General features: G+C 43.1%; 1 long non-coding RNA gene across 1 annotated transcript in view; it reads left to right on the top strand.

Moving 5' to 3' along the window:
- The window catches only part of LOC106528293 (uncharacterized), a 20159-nt gene extending 9179 nt beyond the window's left edge, over positions 1-10980 (top strand). The window contains exons 2-3 of the long non-coding RNA XR_001311484.1: positions 9725-9819; positions 10784-10980. This is a non-coding gene — a long non-coding RNA (uncharacterized LOC106528293). The remainder of the gene's footprint in view (positions 1-9724; positions 9820-10783) is intronic.
- Positions 10981-14581: the final 3601 nt, after the last annotated feature.

The following is a 14581-nucleotide window of genomic DNA, read 5'->3' as shown; positions in this document are numbered from 1 at the left end:
ACACACACACACACACACACACACACACACACACACACACACACACACACACACACACACACACACAACCTCCACTCATGTCTTTCTCAACCATTTCAGCTCACAGAACACATTACACAAATACATATTTATATGTATTATAAACTTGACCCAAACTGTGGAAAGTCAAGCATATATTGTGTTAGAAACATTTTAATGGTAACATACAGAGACACAGCAGCAGTCTGCTCTCACTGAGTGATATTATGTATACAGCAGTTTAAATTACACACGGCGAGGCACATGCGCAGTAGTTCAGGCAACCTACGCACCTCTTCCCCTGAGCAGCAAAGAGCATGACTGATAGGGTAGTTTAAGATTTAACAGTTTAAAGTTAAACACAAAATGGTCCAAAACTCTCAATAATAATTATTGTCTGTAAATTCACCCACCTAAAAAAATCTAAAAACGCAACAAGTGGAGCTTCACTAGCAAGGACCACACCATGGTAAGAGTTTAAACATTTTATTGAAGGAAAGGGGTCGAAGGGTAGTGGGGATTAAGGAAGGGGTCGAAGGGTAGTGGGATGAATGATGAGGCATCAGGGGAGGTATGTCGAAGGAAGCTTGAGGAGAAGACTCAGAGTGGGGCATAGTCTCCAGGAAGGATGCTTTCCTGAGCCTGCTTTGGACCCCCAAAAGTATCAGGGATGAAATGCCCCGAGTCGAGAGTGCGCATGATAAAGTTCGAGGGGATGATCGCGGATGTAAGTGCGGTAAGCTTGGGATGACCAGCGACCTTGGATCTGAATAACGTGGTCGGGGATCCCTGAATAGGAAGCTGAAGAGGCAGCTCCTACAGTATGCGAAAGGAGTGGATGGAATAAAGGGCTGGAGAGATGCCTGATTTGCTCAGGACTTGATGGAAGTGTTTGGCGAACCAGAAATCAGTGGCCTGGCAGCCGGATTCTGTAATGAACAGAGGGTCGAGGGGAGAAGTGTTAGCTCTAATGCGACTTTGCACGTAATGGGCGAGAGGTTTGTAGGGGCTGAGAAAGGAGCTGAGACGAAAGATGTGAATAGGAAAAGAAGTTCCAAGCAGGTCGGTTTTACTTTTCCTGAGGTTGTAAATCAGGGTGTCCTGACTGAGGAACGAAATGTCTGAGAGACACAGGTGGATGGAAGGGTCGTGTTTGGAGGCAGAAGGGGCGAATTCGGAGCAGCGAAGGAAACCGAAGAAAGCCAACAGAAACATGCATTGTAGTGTAAGGTCTATGAATGGAGACGTATGGCCGAAGGGCAGGGTGAGGATGCAGCATGTGAGGAGATTGGTGGTGAGCGGAAGACGGCGTGGAAGTGAAGGGGGCTCCTGCTTTCTAAGTCCTTTGAACAGCATGGCTACGTGGTTGTGGCTAAGGGCTGGACAGGAGTTGCCTGTGGCCAGCTTAAAGAAAAAAATTGATACCTGAAAGGTAGGTTCGGATGGTGGAAATGCGAATTCAAATAATGGAATGTGAATGGGCGATGAAATGACAGATGGACATGGTATGGAGAGTGGGAAAAGGTAAATTGTACATTACGTAGTATGATTTGAAGCCGAGCCAGCCTGTCAGATATGCCGAGAGAGTGCGAGGGGCAAGGCTGTTGAGGATGGCTTGTTGTCAAACGTGGGAGAGGCTGGCAAGCTGTGGAGTCAGTTGAAGATTGTGGCTGAAAACAGAGGGACCGGTGTCGGATGGGGGTCTGCTGTGGGCACCAATGCCCTGAATTTCTGGAAGGAGAAACGAGAGAGCGCATCAGCAATGCGGTTATGATAAGCCTGGAACGTGAGCTGCCCTGATCAGAAACTGATGTTGAGCTGAATCTAGTGTAAGTCTGCGCATGAGTTGCATGATAGCTAAGGAATGAGAACGACCTTTGTTAATTATTTCGACTACAGCTGTTTTATCGGAATAGATGAGGATGGTATGCTGGGAACATTCGTGCCCCCAAAGGAGAGCTGTGATGACAACGGGATACAGCTCATACAAAGCAGAAGAGGGAGAGGCCGAATCTGGTTGCAGGGAGTCAACCTCCGGGGGCCAAGTGGAGGCAAACCATCTGCCTTTGTGAAAACCGCCGAACCCAGTGGAGGGGGCGGCATCTGTGTAGAGCTGAATGTCATCTGGATGGGAGATAAAATCATTGTAAAAGAAAGAGATGCCGTTCCAGGAAGACAGAAAATGGTGCCAGAGCTTCATTTCCATCCTGTAGGCATCGTCAAGGGTAAGATGGCCATGGAGTGACGGGACGCTGGTAGCGGTGGATAAAAGATGGGAAATGAAAGATTTTCCCTGGATGATGATGCGGATGGCATAATTTAGGTGGCCAAGAAGAGACAAAAGCTGATGTTTGGTGCAGGAATCCATGAGCATGTAGTTAGAGAGGATCAGGGTGATGCGATGCACCTTCTTGGAAGGCAGGGAAGCCTGAAAGGAGGAGGAGTCTAGGGTGATGCCTAAAAACTCCAATGACGTAAGAGGACCGATTGTCTTTTCTTCGGAAAGAGGAACGCCTAGATCTGAAAAGGCATGGGTGAGAGCGCAGAGCCCTGAGCAAGGTGAAGAGGAGGGAGGGTTGATGATAAGAAAGTCATCCAGAAGGTAGAGAACGTAAGGGAGCTTGAAATTATCCAGCAAAGAACTTCGGACAGTGAATCAAAAATCTGGGGCTACTTCGGCAGCCGAAGGTGAGCCGAACTGCAAAGTAGTAAGTGCCCTTCCAAGACACGCCAAAAAAGCGCCAGAAGTCTGGGTGAATGGGCAAGACCTTGAAAGAGCTAGTAATGTCCGCCTTTGAGAGCCAGTCTCCCCTGCCCGCCAGACGAATGAGGCAGATGGTGTGGTCGATGGTAGCGTATTGCATGGAAAAGTCTGAGAAAGGGATGAGACTATTAATGCTTGGTACGTGGGACCCGGTGAGGGGCGGACAAGTCAATGATCAGCCTCTTCTTGCCTGAGTATTTTCGGGTGGCATTGCCAATGGGGCTGACACGAAAGACGGAGAAGGGGGGCTGGCTGAAGGGACCAATCATGAATCGGTCCTGGACTTCTTTAGCTAAGAGGGCATCAACTATGTCTGGCTCAGAGAGGGCGGACTGAAGGTTGCCGCAGTGGGTGGTGCGATCTGGGAGGGTCACTAGACCCGGGTGAAAACCAAAAGTGAAGCCATGAATAGGAAACTCAACAAAATCCCGATCAGGATGGTGTTTAAGGCGGAGAGTAGAACACTCACCTTAATGGGTGTGGCCAGGTGGCGTGTTAGTCAGGTGGGGTTGTGGGGACAAGAGAACCGGGCGTTAGCGCCGCCGCAGAAGGAGCAGGTGTGCAGAAATCTGCAACTAGAAACAGAGCAGCCCAGGTCATTGAAGTTGTTGCACACCATGTGGCCGCCTTGGTACAGGATGGGGCGGCCGCATTTGTCGATGCCCCCAGGGGGAGGGGCAATGGGCCTGCGCTGAACAGGAAGGGGCTTGGGGATCGGGGAGGGGGTGGGGCGGTAGGAGACAAACGTTCAAAAACAGAAGGGCCACGGGCGGCGGGGGACCAAGAACGGAGGGGCATGACGAAAGTGCAGGCAGTGGCGGGGTATGAAGGAGCACCACAGAGACTGCATCTAATGGAAGCTTGAGCGGCAAAGACACAGCAGTAGAGCTCTGAGTCTAGAGCACCCCAAAAGGTCCCCTAGTTAAACTGGGCTAACCGACCTGCTGCCTGAGTGGCAAAAAGGACATGGTACTCGTAAAAGGCCGTGCCTCCGAAACGGAGTGCCATATTGAGCACGATGGAAAGATAATCATCATGCTCTGAACGGCAGTTGGGGAAAAGGGAACAAATTGTGTCCCTAAAGCGTGAGAAGGCCAAAGCCAATTCGGCTGGGGTGAGTTCCTTGGAACGGGAGACTGAGAGGTGGCCTAGTTGCATGGACCCCAGGCTGGTTAGCAGCTTGCGGGGCAGGCCGGAGTGGCTGAGGGAGGGCTGAAGGAGTAAGGCTAAATCAACATAATTACCATTCAGAAACTGCTGGCGCAGAGCAGAGGAAACTGGGGAGGGGCGAGTCAGGGTTGTGGGGGGGGGGCGAAGTGAAGGCACTGCTGTGGATAAAGAGTAGTGGTTAGAATGATGGGAAGGAACATAGGATGCCGGGAGAAGGGGATTGGGGAAGGATAAGGGGAGAAATGAAGGCGCAGGAGGTGTAAAATGGGTCCCCGAGATGGCCGGTCATTGAGCCAGGGCTGCAGATGGTAAAGGTAGGGATGAAGGAGGTGGATGAGGAGCTTGAATGTGCTCGCTAGAAAAGGGGAGGGGAGCGGAAAGGGTTGAGAAAGAGATGGGAGGGAAGAAAAAGAGACTTGAGAAAGAGATGGGAGGGAAGAAAAAGAGACAGAGGGATGAAGGGATGAATGTACGGAGGGGATGAGTGAGGCCTGACTGGCCTGGGGTTGAATGACTGGGTCAACGTGGGAGGGTTGGGATGAGGAGGGTATGGGAGCAGGAGCCGAAAAGAGTTGAGAAAGAGGTGGGAGGGAAGAAAAAGAGACAGAGGGATGAAGGGATGAATGAACGGAGTTGATGAGTGAGGCCTGACTGGCCTGGGGTTGAACGACAGGGTCAACGTGGGAGTGATGGAATGAGGAGGGTAAAGAAAGAGAAGGTACAGAAATGACAGGGGGTGATACGACATGACTCCCACTAGGCGCTGGCATGGACCCGGCTGGAGTTGGGGCTGTGACGTCACCGCTGAAGATGGAGGCGGAAGTAGTCTGGTAAGCGGGTTGTAGCTGGATCGTCGGAGCTGGGTACCGATTTTTGGATAGCTGAGCTGTAGAGGAACATTGAAGATGAGTTGAGGTGAGCAGCTGAAAGAGGGTGGACTTGGAGGATGAGTGGTTGAAAGGAATTCCTCTGTCATGCAACACGCTACGGAGCTCTGCTGCGGTCCATCCTGCGGGAGCGAGGCGGCGTGTGGGTGCGGATTAGGAACGCCGTGCCCGGGTGGGTGCAGTGGGTCGGGGAGAAGCGGGATGAAGAGGCCGACTGGAGCGGCAGAGGTTGGAGGCACTGGAGTTGATGTGGGTTGGGAGGAGGATGGGTGCGGTGGGTAGGGCTGTGAACGGGCACGCCGGCGAGGGATCTGCCTGATGACAGAAGGCGGGGGAACTTTGCTGGGTGGTTGGAAGCTGAAAAGGGGGTCGTCCGAATCGGAGGAATCGGGATCCAGGAAGAGAACGTCCATGGTGAGTTGAGAAACTCTGTCTTTTCTTTCTTTTCTTTTCTGAAAACGCTTGCACGGTACGAACGCGTCGAGACAGCGAGCTAAGGGCAGACGCCAGGTGAGGCGAGTTTAAATAGACGACGACTGATTGCTGCAGGTGAGAGGCGTGGTCCTGCTCCCGAACCTAAGTTAATGTCTTAACTTCATATGGCAGGAATGCACATCTCTGAAAATGTTGTTGTAGATTTTCAATTGATCAACATATTGATAAACCAATTATACTTCTACACTGCTGCATTCCTGACTAAAAACTCTCTAAAACTCTATTTTGTATAAATGAAAAAAGTAATAAATCAAATTCTACTTACAGCTTTTTCAGTTCTCCACTTCCGTCTGAACAGACGGCTTTGACCAGCAATGAATCATGGAATTATGGGGTTGGGTGGGCCAAGAAGGCTTATCTGAAACTGCTTAGAGTAGAAGCCATTTTGGATGAAGGATGTTTTAGGTGGAGTTAACAAACATTCGTAAGAGGCTGTTGGACTCTTGTCAGTATAGGTCAGATAGGACAGCATCCATGCCAAATTGAATCAAGATCTGGTCATGTCCATGGGTGTTCAGGCTTGAAATAACAATTTTCAGTCATGTATGTTTGACTCTTTTGCCTACTGCTAGGTGGCAGTTGCATAGAAACACACAATGATGTCAAGAAATGATAGCCCTTCATCAGAGCTAAACAACAACAAAATTAATAAATCTGAAGCTCTTATGCTGAAATGTTTTTCAGTCATAAGCATTTTTGTATGTCCATAAAAGTATATGTATAATTGACTTTGTACATTATGCAATATTTTATTTGATTACATTTTATTTAGAATAAATTAGATTACATGTTATTAAATCTACTTACGTAGTGCCCTTGGATAACTTGTAATACTGACAAGGGAGAAAAGGATCTAAGCTAACAAAAATGACAGAAAAGAAGCAGAAACACAAAAAGAAGCAGAAATGTAAAGACAAAACTAAGCCAAACAAGTAAAACTACAAAAGCAGAACAAAAAACAATGAGTGAAGGAAAAAATGCAATAACATAATAGAGAAATTTCTATTCAAAAGCAACTAAAAGGAAAAATACATCTAAATGTCAGCAGCTTCAACCTTCTGTTACCTCTCCCTGAACTGAACTGCCTCTGTGTCTCGTGCCTTTTCTGGAAAAGGCTGCATACTGACATTAACTGGCTGTCAGGTGTTGTTCGAGTACACCGCCAGCTGCTCGCCTATGGGTGTCAGGCTCTTTAAGCATGAATGAATCCTACACCTGTAGTTACACCAGCACAGTCAACAGCAGCACCTCGCTGTGCTTTCACGCTACCATGCCGGATAATGTGATGTCTTCTCTTGTTAGTTGTCACTGATTATCCAACACTGCTCAGATGACAGTTTGTGCTTAGTAGCATTGCTGTTAGCCTCCTGCTGGTGTCAGGTCAGATTTGTAAAGGAGAATATGTGCAAGAGAGGGAGATGAGTATGGTGAGCCCCAGGTTAGGTTTTTTAAAAACATTTTTAGATATTTATAGTATCATGTTTGGCAGCATTTATCAAAAACCCTATATTTTCTCAGTTTCCGTGTCCATATTAAATGTAATAAACTATCTGATTTAAATATTACACAACTCTGTTTTGAAAGATGGTTTAGTCTTTGAAGTAAGGAATATAATATTTATTATGACCCCCACACGCGAAGCATAAGCGGGAGACATATTGTTTTCATACAGTTTTTTTTTTCAGTGACTTTTGGTCAACCGTAGCACAAAAATGGCTCCACTAATCAACATGAAATTTGGCAGGACTGTAGATGAGTCAGACCTACACTGCGCCAGCCAACGGTTTGACGATACACCCCATATTTGAGGATGGGGCTCCATCCAAAGAGGGGGTGTCTGGAATTCCAATTCAAACAAAATAACATATTTTAACATAATTATGGAGTGTGATTTATTTTCAACTCAAAATATCTTCAAACTAATGAAATATAAAGTTATTAATGATAAAAATCTATCTGGAAAACAACAGACTGATTGCTCGTAAAATGTACAACAGGTCTGAACCACTCATGAATTTTGTTCGTATCTGAAAAAAATCTTACAATACGAGAAAATTGGTGAATCCCATAAATTCTCCTAAATCACTCATACGCACAACTTAAGAACATTCAGTATCTGTTCATACGAACGGTTCTTGCATGAGGGCCATTGGATTTATTTTAGTAAAACTTTAAGAATATAATCAGTCTCTGTCTGAGGCTGGGCGTTTGTCGGCTTGGCCCGGTCACTGCTCGGGTCCTCTTGGGGTGGGGGGGTCCTCGGGGCCCGGTCCTTTGTGCCCTTGCCTGGATCTTCCTTGATGCGGTGGGCTCTGGCAGGGGCCTATGGGTTTGTCGCTGCTGCCCCTGGGGGTTTCTGGATGTGGCTGCCCGTGGAGCTCTTCTGGTTCCCGCCTGTGGTCCAATCTGGGGGGTGGTTTGTCCTGTGTGGGTTGCTCTGGGGGCTCTGTGCTCGGGGTCGCTCTTGGGGTCTCGGGCTCTGGCTCCCCTCGAGTCTTGGGGGCTGGGTCTTGGGCTCCTCACGTCACTATTAAATATTCTATAGGAGAAACCTTGGATAGGTATGCATGCTCACAACACACAAGGGGGTGTGGGGATGCATTTGTACATATAATACTGTACATACAGGCATGTATGTAGATGTGGGTGAAAATATTAGTATGTCATTATGTGTNTTTTATTGAAGACAGCCAAGTAGATGAAATGACAAAGGTTTTGACCAGCAGAGGGATTTAAGAGTACATGAAGCTTCAAGAAACGAACCTTTTTTTTTTAACCACTTGGAAAGAAAGCTTCAAGGTTTCACGGGGCTTCCTGTGGCCATCACAAGTGTGCAGGTGTGGATGTTGGGGGGTGGTCTTGTGTCTTATTGAGTACATTTCATACATTTGTAGTTTCAGTTCTTTTCCCTTTTCTTATTTTCTTTCTTATCTTCTCACTTAAAAAGTTATTGATGATGAAGAAATAAATAAACTAAATTAACTAATAATATTTGGTCTTGTTTTCTACTGAAGTGACAAAAAAAGGAATTTAATCAATAAATGTACATTTTAAAGCTGATTAAGATTTGGAATTGACCTAATTCAGGATGGCTAACACAGCCAACTCACCTTAAAATACTGAAATACCTATAACTCAGTAGGTTTTGACAGGAATTGCGCTATTTGTTGTGTTGAGAGTCATCCTCAATAAATTGGCCAAGCACCACTACAGCTTGAGATATCAAAAAATTGCACAAGATTGCACATGCTGACTCTTTAAATGATTTGACTAAAATTGATACGGCTGTATTTCTTATTATAAGATGATATTGATTTAAACTCTGGCATAAAAGGCAGTGACATTCATTCCTTCAAGGAATGCTTAATCTTTATTTTAATTTGATTTATTGTGATTGATCTTGAAAAAATATGTCACACTTTAAACGTAGCTTTCTGTTTTTTTGGTTTAGTGAGACAGAAATGTGGGTGTAGTGGAGGATGCAGATTTACTGCCTAAAACTACCAGCAGCACAGTGATGATTGTAGCATTATGAATAATTGTGCAAACTGTGTTTTTGGTTTTGTTTGTGAAACAGGTGGCTACAGCTGAGCTAATTGTAGACACAAAAACCCCATTAGCATTTTTTGTGAAGCGGAACATACTGGGAAATGGGTCTCTGAGAGAATGTTGTCCTCACTGGAATTGGGCTAGAAATGTCTCATCTCTGTTGTAAGTCTTTTAACTTTTTTGTGGGATTCCTTTCATGTTTTTGTTCATTTTAATGCCCTTGGCATGTGTTTGTGTTTTCAGAGTTTGGACTCATGCTGATAAAGACCTCACATTGTGCTTTTGTTTTCCTAAAAATTTCCTCATTAATGACGTTTCCCTGCCTTTTTTATCATCAGCTTTTACTCCCTCTCCACCATCTCCTATTTCCCACTCCTCTTTACATTGTTCTGTTTCTATCACTTTAATTTGTTTGCTCTCTACTTTTCTATATACATCCTGCTTCCTTTCAACCTTTTGTACTTTTTGTTGTTTTTTTTTTTCTAATCTCAACTTGTTACCAATTCAGGAAGCTAATGCTTAGTTGCTGAGTAAAATTTACAAACTGAAGCTGTTTAGTTTTTTAAGTGGATCAAATTTATAAAGACAATTCAAAATGGCTAGAGCTGACCAATTTCTTACACATTAAAAATAGAAAAGAAGGAACAAAAAGGCACATACCAAAAAAAGCTCCAAACTTTAAAACAAAAAAATTTTCTGAAAACAAAAATAAAAATTGAGAAATGAACTTTCAAACTGAGTTAAAAGCCATAAAAAAGCCAGTGAGTACAGAAATGTCAGAGCTCCCACTTATTGATAAACAGTAAATAAAACTTCTTCTTTTGCTCTGCATCTCTGTAAGAGCTGATGAGAGAATGGCAGCAGATGGCAAGTCGCCCCTTTGCTTCAGTTGCTGTGGAGCTGGAGGCGTCCGGCAACAAAGAAGAGCTGAAACAGGTCAGAATAAAGCTGCAAACATTAACACACAGAAGTAAACACAACTACAGTATATAAATAAACTGAATATAACCGTTGTTCGTGTGCTGAAAGATATTCAATATGGTCATCAAAGGCTTCCTGCACATATGCTTCTTTTTATTCTGTTCATCCAGGTAGAACAGTGTATTTTCCTAAATTAAAATGACAGCACAAACTCAAATATCTGATTATATTGTATGTTTTGTTTTTTTATGTTTTGGGGAATTGTGTAATACCAGGTTGTTCTTTTTCCAAAGTAGACAATGTCAGATTGTTTCCAAACAGTTTTATCTGTTTTTCAGTTTGTTAGGATAATTCTGCAATTTTGCCCTAAAATCTGATAAAATTATTTTGTTGTCTTGGTTTGTAGGGCACAAAGTAATTGTGAACCTTCACAAAATAAGTTGCTGTGTCATAGTTTCCGAATTCCTGTGTATTTTCCTTCTGTAATGTTTGTTTTCCACCTCACCAAAGGTTTTGCCAGTGTAAAAACTGAAGGTGGAAATGCAGCAGATAATTTCAGTATTTAAATGCATTCAAATCAAGTTTTTGTTAAAAGTATTAGGCATTCTAAAAAATCTTACATCTTTGTTTTCTATTACCCACAATTTTTATTATTTTTTACAAAAAAATGATTTGTGAAAATTATTTGGGGATGTAACTTGTTATTTCATGACACACAGTGGAGTTTTAGCCTCGACTATTGGAAACACTCATTTAATCTGAGAAAAACTTTATTGTCTTGAATATGTAATGTCGAGTGGGTAGTTCTAGTACAATCAACTACACCATTTTTACATTTTTGACCAATTTCTGATGCTGTTTAAAACCTCCTTGGTGATATTACAAAACATTTTCTATGAAAACATGGATGTTTCAAATCTTGTTTGCTACCGTTACAACTGATGTCGTAGGGCTGGTTATGTAACGCTTGAATGTGCAGGTGCCTGTTGCTAATTGGACTTTGAAGACTGGAGATGACTGATTGGTGGCCTGCCGGAGGTGATGACGAAAAAAGATGCTGACATGGACTTCCTGTCATCCATCTTCTGCTCATCCCAACCAGCCACACTGTTTAGTTTTTCTGTTAGACACCATGTTAAACAAATAGTTTAAACTAAAGAGTTTGTAGGCATGAGCTGCCGTTTGTTTTTCAACTATTTTTCTCTTGTTTATTTTATTTAGGGAGGCAAGTTTTTCTCATTTGGTTTATAATGACCCCCGCACGCGAAGCATAAGCGGGAGTCATATTGTTTTCTTACTGTTTTTTTTCCAGTGATATTTGGTCAACCGTAGCACAAAAACAGCTMCACCAATCAACATGAAATTTGGCAGGACTGTAGATGAGTCAGACCTACACTGCGCCAGCCAACAGTTTTACGATACACCCCAGATTTGAGGAGGGGGCTCCTTTCAAAGGGGGGTGTCTGGAAATGCAAAAATGCTTATAACTCAGAAACTGTTCAACATAGGAGCTTCAGATTTCTTTTGTTGTTTAGCTCCGATGAAGAGCTATCCATCAGGCCCACCAATAAGTGCCCCCACCCCCGGACCCCCAATTTATCTGAAAAAGGGGTGTCTGTACATAAAATCACTTAAAACATCTTTTTTCATCCACCCAATCCCATGGATGCATTGCAGATGGAAGCTGCCTTTAATGTTCACCAGGAAATAGCTGAAATTAGAACTTTCATATTTCTTTTTCCTTGACACAAAATAATTTTTTAGAAAGTTTTTAGGCAAGAATGTAACCCTGTAGAAGTCAAATGTATACTTGCTTTTCAAATATTTCGTTTAAATACTATTTTACCCAAATGTTTTCGGAGTGTAGCTAAACTCATCTCCGCAGCTCAGCTGACCGCACACATACGCACGCGCGCACACACAAAACACACAACACACACACTCAAACACATTTGTTTTTTGACCCCATGGGGACCTTGCATTGACTTCCATTCATTTTTTTTTTTTTTTACTTTATAGCCTAACCCTGACAATTTACCCTAAAACTAACCTAAACCATGATGCACTTCAGTCCCAACGAGGATGTTTCGGGAAATTTTTCCCCACGTTGTAGGAAAAACCCGTCCACACACACACACAAACACACACACCCTCACACAGATTTGAATAGGTGAGAGACGCAGCTCAGCTGACTGTCAGTCACAATGCGCAGCAGCTGTTCAAAAAATAAATAAAACTACAACCCAAAAATGAATTTGATTCATGCATGTAATGTAAACTATGTTGAATAAACGAAAAGGCAGCAAAACAAAGACTGAGAAATGGGTGAGGTCAGCTCTCCTCAGTTTTATCTTTGCACTGTGCTCATTTTAATTCCCCCTACCTATTTAGGATTAGTAAAACCATTTAAATATGAAAAATGCTTTTGCAAAACTAATGGTTAAAATTGCTTAAACAAAATTAAAATAACACAAACTAAAAATAGTCCCTCTGAATGAAGACAACCAGAATAAAACAAATGTCTAAAAGTCTTGTCATATTGTTTTCTAACCATTTATTAACTTATTTACAAATAAATAGCCCCCAGCTCACACTTTCTGAAAAAGTGGTATCTGGACATACAAAAATGGTTATAGCTCAAAAACTATTAAACATAGAAGCTTCAGATTTTCTTTGGTTGTTTAGCTCTGATGAGGGGCTATCCGTCAACCGCTATGCGGTATCTAGTTTTAGTTTTCTTTGGGCCACGTTTGACTTAGCTCAGTTTGGTTTGGTTCCAGCGTCAGTAGAAACCTCTGGAGTACCATCCTCTATCTCCACCCCAGCCTGGTTTCTATTTCAGTTCTAAAGGTGAGAGACAATGAACCTGAACTCTATCTTCACGCATGGTTAACTACACAACATCTGGTTCATAGTAAGACATACAGCTTAGCATAATTGTGTAATTAATGAGGGAAATTGAAACATTTGTATCCCACCCTGTTGTCCTGCTTATGCAGCAAATATTGTAAAAGAAATTGAGCCATTAACAGCTAATTTCATGACATTTAGTCAGCAAACAAAGATCATAGCATCTGTTGGTTCAGTACAGTGATGGGGAGGTGTACTACATGATTACAATGATACTGTATGACAAGGAGCATGGTGAGTCATTTCCAAAGTTCAAAAATAGTTGATTTGATTTAAAATTAATTTTAAATGTTTAATTGTTGAAATCTGTGGTAATTGACAGTTATCAGCTATCCATGTTCTTGTCCAAAATGTGTGATAATGACTTGCGTGAGATTGATAGACAGATTAGTGCAGTTTCTGCAGTATTGTGGACTCTGTACCAGTCTGATGAGGTGAAGAGGGAGCTGAGCTGTAAGGTGAAACTCTCTCGGCACGTTTGTACCCTCACCTGTGGCCATGAACTTTGGGTAGTGACTGAAAGAACAAGATCACGGATACAAATGATAAAATTAGGTTTTCTCTGCAAGGTAGAGATAGGGTAGAGTGTCATCTTAGCAAAGTTACTAGTTTTATAACATAGTTTGATGTCCTGAAATCTGAATGGTTTCACAGAGACCAAGTGAAAAATGTAAGAAGATTTATTGTTTAAACAGGTGAAATGGGGCTGGGAAAATTGTGCTAATTTCTCTTCAGGCGTGGAAGGTGTTTCTTCTGAATGAAGAGGGCTGAGTTCCAGAGTTAGTTTACTTTAATTCATTCATTGATTGGAGGGTGGACAGTGAGAAGGATTAGGATGAAGCCAGTATGTCTAAAGTTCAGCTTTCCAGGTAGAGGAGATGTGACAGAGATTCCAAGCTGGGGTGGTGGAGGCAAGAGGGTACCAACTCCCAAGTTGGTACTCAAGGATTCTCGAGATGAGTATTCAGCAAGTGACAGAAAAAACATGCACAAATAGAAATTAACTTGAGGAAAATACTTTAGTCGCTCAAAGTAACTTCACCGTGGGTGAACCAACGCTCAGGCGTCAGTATGTGGTCTGGCTTCAGTCTTATAAGACCATCACAGCTCATCAAGGATGTGGAGGCCAAAGCTGGTGGAGACAGACAACACCTGTTGCTCTTTAATAGTCAGTGGCAGGAAAGACAGGAAACTGGAATCCTCCCAGTGAGAAGTTCAGTTATCCCAGAAAAACTAGGAGTAGAGCCGCTGCACCTCCACATCGAGAGGAGATGAGGTGGTTTGTGCATCCGGTAAGGATGCCTCCTAGAAGGATGGAACATAATTGGTTGCTGCATGCATGTGTTGAATTAGAAACCCGTGACTGTAAAAATATGTGTAATTAAAAAAGGTTTAAACACTATGCCTGCCAAGTGTAACCAGTTCTGCGTTGTGCTGGTTATGATGAAATAATTTGCTGTGACACTGGTCGTCTTTGGAGAAGCTGTTTCCCCGTTTATTCTGACGAGAACAATAAACAGAAAGGCAACCACGTTATGATATGCCCACTCCAAGTCCTCTCCCACAGGACAATATCCAAAAGGGCAACCATGTCAGAGCATGGCAGACTTCCAGTACATATGAATTCGGCCACCATTAGTCTCCTATTAAGACCAGGCAAAGATCCTGTATTCCCTACCAGTTATCGTCCTATTTCCCTTATGATCTTAAAATAATTTGTAAGGCCCTCTCCAAAAGATTAGAGAAGGTAACTCCTTTCATTATCCATCCTGACCAAACTGGTTTTATAAAAGGAAGGCACTCATCTACAAATTCACGCAGATTATTTAATAGATTATTCTTACAGTAAAAAATATTGAAACTGCTA

This window comes from Austrofundulus limnaeus, unplaced genomic scaffold (genome assembly GCF_001266775.1).
Source record: "Austrofundulus limnaeus strain Quisiro unplaced genomic scaffold, Austrofundulus_limnaeus-1.0 Scaffold368, whole genome shotgun sequence".
In the NCBI taxonomy this organism is placed as follows: domain Eukaryota; kingdom Metazoa; phylum Chordata; class Actinopteri; order Cyprinodontiformes; family Rivulidae; genus Austrofundulus; species Austrofundulus limnaeus.
The sequence above is the reverse complement of the archived record's forward strand: the minus strand, read 5'-3'. Positions and strand labels throughout refer to the sequence as shown.